At 38.3% G+C, this 15,094-nt stretch overlaps 1 protein-coding gene across 1 annotated transcript in view; it reads right to left on the bottom strand.

Annotated features, from left to right (window-relative positions):
• The window catches only part of LOC126183282 (DNA fragmentation factor subunit alpha-like), a 92,210-nt gene that overhangs the window by 13,600 nt on the left and 63,516 nt on the right, over positions 1–15,094 (bottom strand). The gene's annotated exons all lie outside the window — the stretch shown is intronic.

Below are 15,094 nucleotides of genomic sequence, written 5' to 3'. Positions count from 1 at the left end.
GTGCCCTGTTAGACTCAACTGACAAGGAAGCATTTTGTAACTGCTTAACAGACTTTAAGGTACCAGTAAGCCCTTTTAAGCCTTTATGGATATAGAAGGGGTCACTTTTTCAAACGTCCCCCCCCTTCTTCTCAATCACTACAAATACATTTTGGCTGCCTACTTCTTGAGCCCTGTTACTGAATACAAGTTGATTATCAGGAGGATTAGCCACCCTCATTCATTTGGACGAGTGGGTGCAAGTATTCTCAGATGATACACCCGTCACTCTGGGAGTTCATAAATTTGAGCTCAAGGATTCCGTCCCAGTCCCATGAGCAGCTAGAGAACTAAGAGACCACTCACACAGAGCTCCACTTTCCACATTAAGCCTTCTACAACTGAGGGGCAATGGTTTCCCAAGAGCTTGCCTGCTAACTTCTGTTCTACCTCAATAGCCATGCAACTCATCGGAGCACAGCACACCTTCAGACTCTTTACATATAGATTTTTACCATCCTGAAGCCAATATCCCCACACCCTGTGACACAAAGTTTCACTGCTGCACTACACAGTGTTTGTTGATGCATGCCCAGAATTTATGGTGACAGAGGACTGGTGGCACTTACTAGTCCCCAGCTGAAGAACCCTGGGGATCACCAAGCCCATATCCAGCAAATGAATGCTGACCCCCTGGGGGCACTGAAGACACATCAGCTCTGTCTTCAGGCTGAAGACTGACCATGATCTTCTAACTGAAGACTGATCATTGTCATAATCTTCAGGATGAAAACTGGAAAATGTTGTCATCTGCAGGCAGAATACTGGTCATTGTCATCATTGTCACTGTCATAATTGCCATCATCATCATCGTCTTTTTCAGTTTGGAGATGAACTGTCATCATCATCATCATCATCTTCAGGTAAAAAATAGGATGTCTCATCATCATTGTCTTCAGGCTGAAGAATGGTTGCCATCATTACAAGTGTCACCTTCAGGTTGAAGACTGGTCATCACTGTCATTATTGTCTTTGGACTGAAGACTGGCTGTCATTATTGTTGATGATGTCACCTTCAGGCTGAAGACTGGTCATGGTTGTCATCATCGTTATCTTCAGGTAGAAGACTGGTCATCGTTGTCTTCAGGCTGAACAGTGGTCGTCACTGTCTTCAGGATGAAGAGTGGTCATCACCATCTTCAAGCGGAGCACTGGTCATCATCGTCTTCAGGCCAACGACTAGTTGTCGTCTTTAGGCAGAATATTGGTCTGATGCAGCTTTCTATTATAGTCTATCCTGTCCAAGTCATCATATCAGCATCACCACTGCAATTTACATCCATTTGAACCTCCTTGCTGTATTCGAGCTCAGGTCTGCCTTTTCAGTTTTCAGCCTTCTGCAACTGCTTCCATATCGTATTGATAAGTTAGCTCAGGATGTGTCCTATCACCCGATTCCTGTCAGTTTGTTGTTTATCCAATTTGAATCAGTACCTCCGCATTTGTTACTCGATCTACCCATCTAGTCTTCAGCACATTTCTCTAGCAATATATTTCAAATGCTTCAATTCTTTCCTGGTCTGAATGTGTTAGTGATGATTACAGTACTCAATGTGGACAATTTTACCATTCAGCTAATTCTTTCATTTCTTTCCCTTAGTCCACATTCTCCTGCTATTTTTGTTTCTCTTTCTTTTCCTACTAATGAATTCCAGTCTCCCATTTCATCTCCCTTAACTATCTCAATAAATTCTTTTATTTCACAGTAGACTGTTTCAATCTCTTTGTCATCTGCAGAGTTAGTTGGCATATATATGGGGTAGACAAATGAAAATGAGACAGACTTTATAACGAGCATGGTGTGGATGTTGGTAACGAAAGTAGGTGTGTGTGAATAGAAGTGCCCTCATAGGGAATCTGAAAGGTACAGTGCAAATATTCACCACGTATCATTTCTCTGTTAAACATGCTTGATGTGAGGTCATCAAGTCGTATGTGCATCCGACTTCACTATGGAAGCCAGGAAAGGGGAACAGCGAGGTGTAGTGCAGTTTTTGACTGTAGAAGTAGTTTCAGGAAGTGAAAATCACACCCAAATTTCTGCAGTGTATGGTGAACACAGTATGCCACATGCACATGTGGAATAAACAATTTCAAGGCGGTCAAGAGTCATCTAAAGACAACAGTGAGCCAGGAAAGGTTCATTGTGTCCATACTCCTTGTCATTTCTGCAGTGGTTGCTGCCATCAGAAATGACCAATGATGGAAGGTGGAAGGTGGAAGACATTCAGCTCATGTTGGGCATCAGTCATGATACCGCTCATGCCATCATGGCAGAGCACACACCATCATGACAGAGCAACTGAATTTGAACAGAATGTCTACATCACTATGCCACCAGGAATAATATCACTGTGAAAAATACTGTTTCCTATCCTCTAATGTTGTAGGAGATGAAACACAGTGTCATCATTTTGAGGCTGAGAGCAACAATGGAAGCACATGGATTCACCCCACTGAAAAAATCCAAAACAGTACACACCAATTCCAAGGAAGTCATGATCAGCTTTCTCTTTGACTGCAACAGAGAGTACATTGACTTTCCGGAACACGGCACCACAATTAATGCACAGGATACTTCACAAAAATTGAAGCACGCCATCATGTCCAAACACCCAGGAAAGTTGATGTACACCATCATCATTGTGTTGCAGGATAATGCCTGCCCAAATATTGCCATAGATGTTTCACTGTGAAATCTTTACATGTCCTCCATACAATCCTGACCTCTCCCTACATGATTTCCACATTTTTTGGTGTGCTGAAGAATGGAATTTGTGGCCATCAGTTTGCTTCATATGAAGAGTGCACAACTGGGTACAATCATGGTTCTGCATACAACCACAAACATTTCTTCATGAAGGCATTGACCACCTTGTCTCATAGTGGAATAAATGTATTGACAGTTATGATGATTACTTTTGAAACAATAAGCAGTTTACTTACTTTTCTTCCATCTGTCTCATTTTTATGTGACTGCCCCTTATAAACTTGCACTACTATGGTGGGTCTCATTGTTATTAGATCTACTCCTGAACTATTCCTATTTGATCTCGTACTTAGAACCATGTACTCAGCTGATTAGAAGTTATTTTCTACTGGCTACTGCATTTTACTAAATCCCACTATATTTAACATCAGCAATCCAGTTCCCGTTTTAAAATTTCTAATCTACCAGGTGATCAAAAAGTCAGTATAAATTTGAAAACTAGATAGAGAGGTAAAAATTGACACACATGCTTGGAATGACAGAGTTTTATTAGAACAAAAAAAAAAAAACACTATATTGCTAGACGCATGAAAGATCTCTTGCGCGCGTCGTTTGGTGATGATCGTGTGCTCAGCCGCCACTTTCGTCATGCTTGGCCTCCCAGGTCCCCAGACCTCAGTCCGTGCGATTATTGGCTTTGGGGTTACCTGAAGTTGCAAGTGTATCGTGATCGACCGACATCTCTAGGGAGGCTGAAAGACAACATCCGACACCAATGCCTCACCATAACTCCACACATGCTTTACAGTGCTGTTCACATCATTATTCCTCGACCACAGCTATTGTTGAGGAATGATGGTGGACATATTGAGCATTTCCTGTAATGATCATTATCTTTGCTTTGTCTTACTTTGTTATGCTAATTATTGCTATTCTGATCAGATAAAGCACCATCTGTCGGATGTTTTTTGAACGTTTGTATTTTTTTTATTCTAATAAAACCCCATGTCATTCCAAGCATGTGGGTCAATTTGCACCTCTCTATCTACATTATTCCGTGATTTATTCAGTTTTCAAATTTATACTGACTTATCAGCCGGTACCTATATGAATAAGGGATCTAATGTTCCATGCTCTGACATGTAGAACACCAGTTTCGTTCTTCCTGACGGCAACATCCTCAAGTAGTCTCCATCCAGAGATACAAATGGGAGACTATTTTACATTCAAACAATGGAAAATCCTTGCTGGAATGTTGGCTCCAGCTGTCAGAGACTGTGGTTAGGTGTGTAAGATATATATATATATGTGTGTGTGTGTGTGTGTGTGTGTGTGTGTGTGTGTGTGTGTGTGTTCGACAAACGCCTTGTTGGCCAAAAGCTTACTTTCTGACAGTCTTTTTGCTGTGCCTATCTGCGACCCTGTTATATGGTGAGTAATAACTATCTTTTTCTTAATATTGTTACTATTTTACATTCGGAGTATAATAACCAAAAGATTCAGGGCTGCATGTGCTTGTGAAAAATAATGTCTGTAGTTCCCCCTTGCTTTCAGCCATTCGCAGCACAAATATGACAAGGTCCTGTTGACAAATGTTATAAGACACCACCAGTTAATCATTCAGACTGTTGCTCCTGCTCCTACTGAAAAAGTTGTTGCCATTCTTCAGAAACCACAGTTCAATTTGGCCTTTCCACAGATATCTCTCTGTTGTGGTTGCACCTACAGTACAGCTATTTGTATCATTGAGGCACCCAGGCCATCCCACCTCAGAAAGGATCTCTGTTCGGGGATTGCGGCTGGATATGCAAGTAAAATTAAAACGATCATTTTCTTTCCTTTGACACACCAATAAATGTTAACAAATGGCAAACTAGTGATTTTGAGGCATTTCTTGACGACGAAAGTAAATATAAGATACTGAGAAAAAAGGAGTGGTACACCAATAAATTCTAATTCTCTAATGCAGTCAGGGTGGTGTTCTTACTGTTAACCAAGCGACCTACTTGTTGAGCACCACTTACTGAGTGTTAGAAGGGATTCCTTTTCTCTTTCAGAGGGAAACTGCAAATTAATTACATGAGAAATGAGTAGGCTGCAATAGTTTACAATGACTGTCACTAACAAAGAACAAGACAGCATCTGTGCCTGTAGATGTACACATTTCCTGTAGAGTACCTTAAACAGTTAAGGGCTGAATTGCACTGTAACAAAACCAAGGTTTGGTAGTGGGGGAGGAAGGGCACGGGGTGGGGGAGGCTGGTAAAAGGTAAGATTACAGGTGGTATTGGAAGCACTGATAGGGAAAGAAACACAAATAAACATGGCATAGAGGAACTGGGAGCCAATGACTTCTCTTTGTCTTTTTTGTTTGTTTGTCTGTTTTGCACATAATTAGAACCACACATCGTTCAGTGTTACTTCATTGCATGTTTTATATCCTTACCAAATATAAATTGCATTTCGTAAGTAAAAAAATTAGAAGCTCACATAACTGCTGCATTCTTATGTAGCCAAAACAATTACTTTTGACATAAATACAGTTTACATACACGAACACAAAATAATCTGTTTAGTTACTGGTGGTATTTTGTAATCAACAGAACATTTTTCATCCTGATTGAAGGCCAATGTAGTCACTGGGTCCCTTCCCAATTGAGAACATTCAGAGCATTATGGACAAGACCCTCCAACCAGCTCGGGATTTTGACAATCTAACATGACAATTGGACAGAATTGCATTACTGACCTGTTCAATTTGTGAAGCTCTTTCTCTTGAATAAATCATACATTTTTTATGGAATTGTAATCATTTATTTGTCTGTACATGTACATCGCATCTACTGATTTCCATCCCATTTGGATAATTCCTAAGTGGTGCGTCCTTTTTTTTATCTTAAGAGTGTACACATGTACCAAGGTATATGTATATGTGGATGAATGTCTGAATTTTTCTACATCTGTAGACATATAGAACTTTTTGATGACTGCTGTAAATTTATTTTAATATTTAATCTCTACTTAGAGAATGATTAACAATTATGTTAACATACACACACTTTCTACATGTTACTCAGTTTGTAACAACCGTACAAGAAAACAGGACATGAGGATGAAATGTATTCTGTAAATCAGCAGTCATCAAACTGCAGCCCACAAGCCGCATGTGGCCCAAATCAAGTACTCATGTGGCCCACAGTGCTCATCCACATTTTATTATAATACTAGTGACCCACCCTAACTCTGCATGGGTAGCATGAAGTAAGTGTGGCCAGGCAACTTGTCTGACAAAGCAGTAATTTTGTTTACGGGGCGTCGTGTAGAGTTATGATTAAAATTCAGAGAACAATATAAGGTAACTAAATATAAACATTTCATATAAATTAAATGATTTAAGCAGCTCATGCCATTTGCCAGTATAAGGCAGCTGCTGAAGGAATCAGAGGACTGTCCGACTGCAATCCGCTAAAAATGAGCAGGGCAGTCGCACCAGTCTGCTGTGTGTGTGTGTGTGTGTGTGTGTGTGTGTGTGTGTGTGTGTGAGAGAGAGAGAGAGAGAGAGAGAGAGAGAGAGAGAGAGAGTGTGTGTGTGTGTGTGTGTGTTCTTGTTATTATAATAATTTTACGTGGCCCATGTTCTGGTGCAAGTCTTTCAACTAAACTACACTATGGCGACTTCTTATGTCTCCCTTACCAGTTGTCTAACCTGGAAAAGGTGACACACAGTTTTTCTTCTGGCAATTTAATTCCATGACCTTTTAGTTTTCAGACATGCGCTAGACCACCAGGCCTAACTCGGATTCTGCTTAAGCTTTGCTACTGTCTGGAGTTCCGGTGGCTGTACTGTTAGCTGGCATTATTTTATCTAGCAACTAGTATTAAGATCATGTAGCTTTCCTTGTCACTGACAAAAATATTCACAGATGCAGCAATATTTTAAAATTGTTTGGTTGGTTGGTTAACATGGCCATGAGCTAAGTAAGTTAGCTGCTTACCTCAGAGGCAGAGGCATAAGTAGTGTGCCCACTGCAGTGTTAGAGGATGTGAGTGGTCGAATGTTTTACTGTTTGTCTTCAAGTTACAACAACACATGGGCATGCACGACATACACTGATCAACTGCTGTGATATAAATTTTGACACAGATGTTACATATTTATGTATGCGCATTAGAGAGATGGTCATCTTCAAATGCAGTCTTATTTGTAGCAAGGAACATTAATTACGGCTGTTCTAATACAATGCAGTGTGTAGGAGAAAACTGACATTAAATGTCATTTGCACCCACAGTGAAACCAACACTTGACAACACAGCTGTAAGATCACCGAGGGTGGTAGCAATATGAAATAGAGAACAATCAACACAAAGTTTCCGAGTGGTGACTACTTTTAACTACTGGTACTTGCCCGGCAGCGTACTTCTTGCACCAGTATTACAGCAAGTCTATGGGGGCTCATGAAGACACTAATTTATGTAGATTACCAATTAATAACAAGGATGGCACATATGTTGTATGAGGTTCCATCCTGCAGTGTCAGTATTGGCTCTTGAGCAAAAATGTTTAACGATCACTGCTCTAAATGGTGATTAATTATTAAAATAAATTTACAATAGCCTTTGAATTAATTATAGAAATGAATGATAAGCTACACAACTTGCTATTAGCTACTAAACACTGGCTGCCATGACCAAAAGGATACACAAACAAAGCACTTTTCGTTTGCAGGAACGAAATACTGATGTTGCTCTGTGCTCAGTTTTCGGTTGACGGAGCACGTAAGTTTTCTCATGTTGGAGATGGAATGAACAAGAATATAACCATTTTGTTTGAACTGGACATTCTTTGTATACTTTCCATCGGAAGTGTGGACTACAGCATTGACATTCTTCCAGATATCACTCTTCCTCTAATGGAGGACATTTACAATTTCATCACTTAATATTCATCTTACAACCTCCACAGACTCACAAAATGCAGCTTTGTTAAAGGCCATCTGATCCTGACAATCGGTCCTTTCACCTTGTCAGTGCACAGCATGATTGTGCACTCAACTTCTGTAAGCAGTCATTACTAACCTCACTCCGGCACGCTTCAGTGAGTCGACGAGTAGGGAGTGACTGCAGCACACTGCTCTCACACTCATCATATTTGCAGAACTACAGCAGGAAGGAAAGAAGGAAGCCTTTATAGCACTGACGGAACAACGGCATCTTGATCTCTGTATGCAACCCTCAACATTAGACTCGTACTCGCACCATTTCTGATCTCTAGGACTTACCTTCAGGAGGCAGAATTCCAGTACTATGGTCAAAAAAGTAAGTTCAAATAAGAAAACACTATTCCTTGCTTCCAAAAATAATAGTTGAGAACTGAGGAAGGACCTGATAGTTCTGAATAATAGGATTAGTTTTAAATGTGTCTGTTAACAGTACTGGAATTTTATCTCCTAAAAGTAAGCACTGGCTGGCCATTCTGGCTCCAAACATATGATGCATCTGTTTTGTAATACACATAGAATCCAATATGCAAGGGCTATCCACAAAGTACATTATGTTTTGGAATTAAAAATAAATAAAGTATTGGAATTTTTTTTATATATACAGACAAAAGCCACACTTAAATACTACTTTTCTACATAGTTGCCATTTAAATTAAGGCACTTATCGTAGCGATGGACGAGCTCAGAAATTCCTTCGTCGTAAAATTCGGCCGCCTGCGCCTTCACCCAAGTGCTTAGTCAGTAACCCGGTAGAAATACGATTTTTGTGGATTTCCTGGAAAGAGGCACTACAATAAACTCTCAAAGGCATTGCCAAACTCTGAACAACCTCAGAAGAGCAATACAAAACAAGCACAGGGGAAAGTTGGGCTCAAAGATCTTGCCGATTCACGATAACGCCCGGGCCCACACGGCAAATGCCACTCGTGAAGTTCTCGAATCTTTTAAGTGGGAGTTGTTTCCTCATCCGCCGTACAGTCCCGACCGAGTGACTTCCACTTATTCCCAGCAATGAAGAAGTGGTTGGCTATGCAGCGTTTTCATGACAACGCACAGCTTCAAGAAGAGGTAACCATGTGGTTGAAGGCGCAGGTGGCCGAATTTTACGACAAAGGAGTTTCCAAGCTCGTCCATCGCTACAATAAGTGCCTTAATTTAAATGGCAACTATGTAGAAAAGTAGTATTGAAGTGTTGCTTTCATCTGTATATAATAAAAAAATTTCCAATACTTTATTTATTTTTAATTCCAAAACGTAATGTACTTTGTGGATAGCCCTCGTATTGTACTATTAAATGAAGATATGGTTCTGCAGAGGTTATTGCTTTATGTTACAGCCCCAGAAGAAACACCTTCATTTGACCAGTATTTGATGGCTGTGAACACAATTATGGAGAAAATTATTGTAGTACTATTTGGAGCAGGAATAACTAGAAAGTAACGCCATCCATTTTCACACTACTACTTTATCCTCACATAGACAGCAAGAAAAATAATTGTCAATTTTCCCCCATTTGAATCTCTCTTTGCAAAATGATGTACAATTTTGTATTAAAATTTCTGAGGGAAAAACTTGGTTAAAATAATAAATAAGTAGTCAAATCAGTTAGGATCATTTATATGTGAGGTATGAGAGAGACTTCTCCAGCTGCTGGATCTGTGAATATAGTAGCTTCAGTAATAGCATTTTGCATAGCTTTAAGCTGTGAGTTGGTATGATTACATAGTTACGGACGATTCAGATTCCCTAGTAGTACTCTAATCATAAACTGATAAACCATAAATACAACTGTCCTTTTTTTCTGCAAAATTAATCTCAAACAAGGGAACAAAAAATCTCATTGTTGTGTGTGCAAGTTTTATATAAAATTGTACAAGGGGAAAGAATATATATGGGAGAAATAATTTTTCTAATGGTTTTCCATGCCCTGCTACTGCGGTTAAAACTAACTACGAGAAAGAAAACAAAATTGCACATTTTCACAGCATAGCATTTTCTTTCTACCAGTAAGTTTTAATAGCAAACCTGTACATTGTCATTAAAAATAAATAAATGTATTTCCAATGTCCGTCTGAATATTTATTAGTGTACTGTGGAAAATTCTGAAGCAAATCAGCAAAGAACTTTTGAAATTTTGACTAACAACACTTCCCTTTTATATATTGCACATATTAAAATACATATAGCCCATGTCCATTTGAGCGTTTATTAGAGCATCATGTAAAAATCTGAAGTAAATCAGTCACATACTTTTCGAGATTTTTGGTAACAACATTAAATGACGACTTCTTTTTATATGGTACGAAGATAGTTTGAAAAGTTCTCGGATCAGAATAGAAAAAAAGTACTTACATCACTGAAACTTTTTTATTTTTCAATGTAGTCTCCTTGCTGATAAATGCACTTGGTCCAACGATATTCCAGTGCCTTGATCCCATCTTGAAAATGAGTTTCCTCCAGGCCTGCAAAATAGTTGTCAACTCCGGCTATCAATCCTTCGTTTGAAAGGAATCCTTGTCCACGAAGAAAAATTTTCATTTTTGGGAAGAGATGGAAGTCTGACAGAGCCATATCAGGTGAATAAGGCAGGTGTGGCAACAATTCATTCCTTAGTTTGTGTAATTTTGCCACACCGACGACACACACGTGCAGGCGCGCGTCAAGAGGCACAGCACCCATCTTGCAGATAATTTTTTCATTTTTAATTATGCTGTTAAAATGTGATATATCCCTTCAGATGACATCTGGAAAGTGTGAGCAATTTCATGCTCTTTAAATCGGCAATACCCCGCAACCATTTTGTGCACTTTTGAAATGGTTTCTGGAGTAGTGACACATCTTGGCCGACCACTATGTGTATCATCATCTAAGCTCTCCCAACCAAATTTAAATTCATTTGTCCACTTGGCAACAGTTGAATATGAAGGAGCAGAGTCCCCCAGAATATTCTGGAAATCGGCACGAATGTCCTTCGCTTTAATACCTTTCTTTACAAAGTACTTAATCACAGCTCGAAACTCTATTTTTTCCATCTTCACAAATCACTATACGTGTACAACAATAGAGCCACGTCACCACCACAACTCTCTTCCAAGAGCACTGACATGGCACATATTTACAGGCAACAGTCCAATGACTATCATGTGAACAACTCATTGTGCTAGCGCTGATCTCTCGAGGAGATTCCGAGAACTTTTCAAACCACCCTTGTGGTATAGATGACGAGAAACAATGAGTGAAGAGAAAAATATTCTGAAATAACATGTGAATTTTGTTTATTTATAGAAGTACTTGTGTTCCAGAGGACCAGAACAGCTTCATCTATTACACTCTTAAGAGTGAAACAATACTGCCACTAAATCATACAACACAAACCATCCACATTGTAAATAGTGTAAATTTTCGCAACTTCTGTTGAACATGTTTACAGTAAGAATGAATTTTCAAAGTAGTCAAGAATCAAGTAAATTACTGTCATCATCATAAAATATTAACTACACAGCAATAAGTGTTATCTCTGTCTTGGATAAGAACTATTTATCATGGTCAAAATATATGATAGCATTAACAAACAATTACACACAGTTACAATTTTTTATTATTATTATTATTATTATTATTATTTCTTTCTATTCTCAGATGTTATGTCTGGTCAAAAATGGACAGTGACGCGGACCTTGATCAAGCGTGACTTCCTTTTAACTGTACGGTATATGTTATATTGCATTTAGGAACTTTCGTGTCATTGAACATGTATCAATAATTACAGATTTTTGTAGTTGTATATATATGTTTGGATGTAGCTGTATTGCATTGATGTACTGGTGGATATTGTGAGGTATGACTCCTGTAGTTGATAGTATGATTGGTATAATGTCGACTTTATCCTGATGCCACATGTCCTTGACTTCCTCAGCCAGTTGGACGTATTTTTCAATTTTTTCTCCTGTTTTCTTCTGTATATTTGTTGTGTTGGGTATGGATATTTCGATTAGTTGTGTTAATTTCTTCTTTTTATTGGTGAGTATGATGTCAGGTCTGTTATGTGGTGTTGTTTTATCTGTTATAATCGTTCTATTCCAGTATAATTTGTATTCATCATTCTCCAGTACATTTTGTGGTGTGTACTTGTATGTGGGAATGTGTTGTTTTATTAGTTTATGTTTTATGGCAAGTTGTTGATGTATTATTTTTGCTACATTGTCATGTCTTCTGGGGTATTCTGTATTTGCTAGTATTGTACATCCGCTTGTGATGTGATCTACTGTTTCTATTTGTTGTTTGCAAAGTCTGCATTTATCTTTTGTGGCATTGCGGTAATATCTGGTGTTTATTGTTTGATCCTGTATTGCAATCATGAATCCTTCCGTCTCACTGTATATATTGCCTTTTCTTAGCCATGTGTTGGATGCGTCTTGATCTATGTGTGGCTGTGTTAGATGATACGGGTGCTTGCCATGTAGTGTTTTCTTTTTCCAATTTACTTTTTTTGTATCTGTTGATGTTATGTGATCTAAAGGGTTGTAGAAGTGGTTATAAAATTGCAATGGTGTAGCTGATGTATTTATATGAGTGATTGCTTTGTGTATTTTGCTAGTTTCTGCGCGTTCTAGAAAGAATTTTCTTAAATTGTCTACCTGTCCATAATGTAGGTTTTTTATATCTATAAATGCCCTTCCACCTTCCTTTCTGCTTAATGTGAATCTTTCTGTTGCTGAATGTATGTGATGTATTCTATATTTATGGCATTGTGATCGTGTAAGTGTATTGAGTGCTTCTAGGTCTGTGTCACTCCATTTCACTACTCCAAATGAGTAGGTCAATATTGGTATAGCATAAGTATTTATAGCTTTTGTCTTGTTTCTTGCTGTCAATTCTGTTTTCAGTATTTTTGTTAGTCTCTGTCTATATTTTACTTTTAGTTCTTCTTTAATATTTGTATTATCTATTCCTATTTTTGTCTGTATCCTAGATATTTATAGGCATCTGTTTTTTCCATCGCTTCTATGCAGTCGCTGTGGTTATCCAATATGTAATCTTCTTGTTTAGTGTGTTTTCCCTTGACTATGCTATTTTTCTTACATTTGTCTGTTCCGAAAGCCCTATTTATATCACTGCTGAATACTTCTGTTATCTTTAGTAATTGGTTGAGTTGTTGATTTGTTGCTGCCAGTAGTTTTAGATCATCCATGTATAGCAAATGTGTGATTTTGTGTGGGAATGTTCCAGTAATATTGTATCCATAATTTGTATTATTTAGCATGTTGGATAGTGGGTTCAGAGCAAGACAGAACCAGAAAGGACTTAATGAGTCTCCTTGGTATATTCCACACTTAATCTGTATTGGCTGTGATGTGGTGTTATCTGAATTTGTTTGGATACTAAGTGTGGTTTTTCAGTTTTTCATTACTATGTTTAGAAACTGTATCAATTTAGGATCTACTTTGTATATTTCCAATCTCTGTAGTAACCATCAGTGGGGTACACTATCAAAGGCTTTTTGGTAATCAATGTATGCGTAGTGTAGCGACCTTTGTTTAGTTTTAGCTTGATATGTCACTTCTGCATCTATTATCAGTTGCTCTTTACATCCTCGTGCTCCTTTGCAACAGCCTTTTTGTTCTTCATTTATAATTTTGTTCTGTGTTGTATGTGTCATTAATTTCTGTGTGATGACTGAAGTTAATATTTTGTATATTGTTGGTAGGCATGTTATGGGGCGATATTTAGCTGGGTTTGCTGTGTCTGCTTGATCTTTAGGTTTCAGATAGGTTATTCCATGTGCAAGTGTATCAGGGAATGTGTATGGGTCTGCAATGTAACTGTTAAATAATTTAGTTAGATGTGAATGTGTTGAGGTGAACTTCTTTAGCCAGTAATTTGCTATTTTATCATTTCCCGGGGCTTTCCAATTGTGTGTAGAATTAATTGCTCGGGTGACTTCATGTTGCAAAATTATCACTTCAGGCATTTGTGGTATCATCTTGTATGTGTCTGTTTCTGCTTGTATCCACCGTGCATGCCTGTTATGTTGTACCGGGTTTGACCATATGTTGCTCCAGAAGTGTTCCATGTCTGCTGTGTTTGGTGGATTGTCTATTTTAATGTGTGTGTTATCTGTTGTTTGGTAAAATCTCTTTTGGTTTGTGCTGAATGTTTGGTTTTGTTTCCTTCTATTTTCACTTTTTTTGTATCTTCTGAGTTGTTTGGCCAATGCTTGTAATTTCTGCTTTTTTTTCATCTAATTGCTCTATTGCTTCTTGTTGTGAGATTTTACCTAACCTTTTTCGTTTTTTGTCTGATATTTCATTTCTTATAAATTGTGTTAGCTGTCCGATGTCTTTTCTCAGTTTTTCTATTCTGATCTGTAGCCTGTGTTGCCATGCTGGTTTTGTGGGTTTCTTCTGTGTGTTGGTTTGTTCTGATCTCTGCCTAGTGTGTATATTTAATGTAGTGAGTGCTCCTATATAAACCAGTAGTTGTAACTCTTCCATAGTTGTGTTTTCATTTATTTTGTTGTGTATGATTGTGTTGATAGTTTTTATTGTTGTTTCGACTTGTGGGTTATTTGGCGGTCTATGCAAGAATGGTCTAATGTCTGTATTTGTGTCTTTGTATTCTATATATGTCAGCTGAAATTTCTCTTCTATATCTAACACGTGTGTCTCTTCCTGTTCTGTTTGTGCTTGTTCTGGTGGCTGTCTTAAGATTTCGTTTTCCTCTGATTGTTTAATTGATGCGTGTTGGTCTTTGTTTGTTTTCTCTGGGATGTTTGAGTCCATTACTGTATTTTCTTCTTCTTCTGATTGCACATTATTTTGTTCCAGTATTTGTTGTACCTGTTGTTTGATGTTTTCTAATTCTGACTGGGGTATCCTGTTATTTTTTATTTTTACACGGATCTGATCAGCTAGTCGTTGTTCTGTTAAAAATTTTAATTCTGGGTATCTGGTAATAAATGTTGTGTATACTTGTGATCTGTATCCAGTTGTGTTGGTTCCTAGGTTTGTTGCTTGGTAATAACAGAACATGAGGCGTCGATTAACTTCATCTGACCATCTCATCCTCTGTCTTTGTTTTCCTTCTAGGGTGGTTGCAGGAAGCATATCCTGCAAAACACCTCTATTTGGATTTAAATCATTTTCCAGTTGGCTAGCAGTGTCGTTACCATTGTGGGCGGGCATAGGGTTCAAGCGTTGTCCCCGACCATGACGGCACTTGTCTGAGGCTTCTTTAGTTCTCTCCTGAACCAAGTAATCACACTAAAAGGGGGGTTAGCCCTATTAGTGGTTTGTTCTTTTCGTCGCCTTTTACGACTGGCAGAACATACCGGAGGCCTATTCTT

The sequence above is a fragment of the Schistocerca cancellata genome, chromosome 4 (assembly GCF_023864275.1).
Source record: "Schistocerca cancellata isolate TAMUIC-IGC-003103 chromosome 4, iqSchCanc2.1, whole genome shotgun sequence".
Classification (NCBI taxonomy): Eukaryota; Metazoa; Arthropoda; class Insecta; order Orthoptera; family Acrididae; genus Schistocerca; species Schistocerca cancellata.
This window is presented reverse-complemented; position numbering and strand designations above follow the sequence as displayed.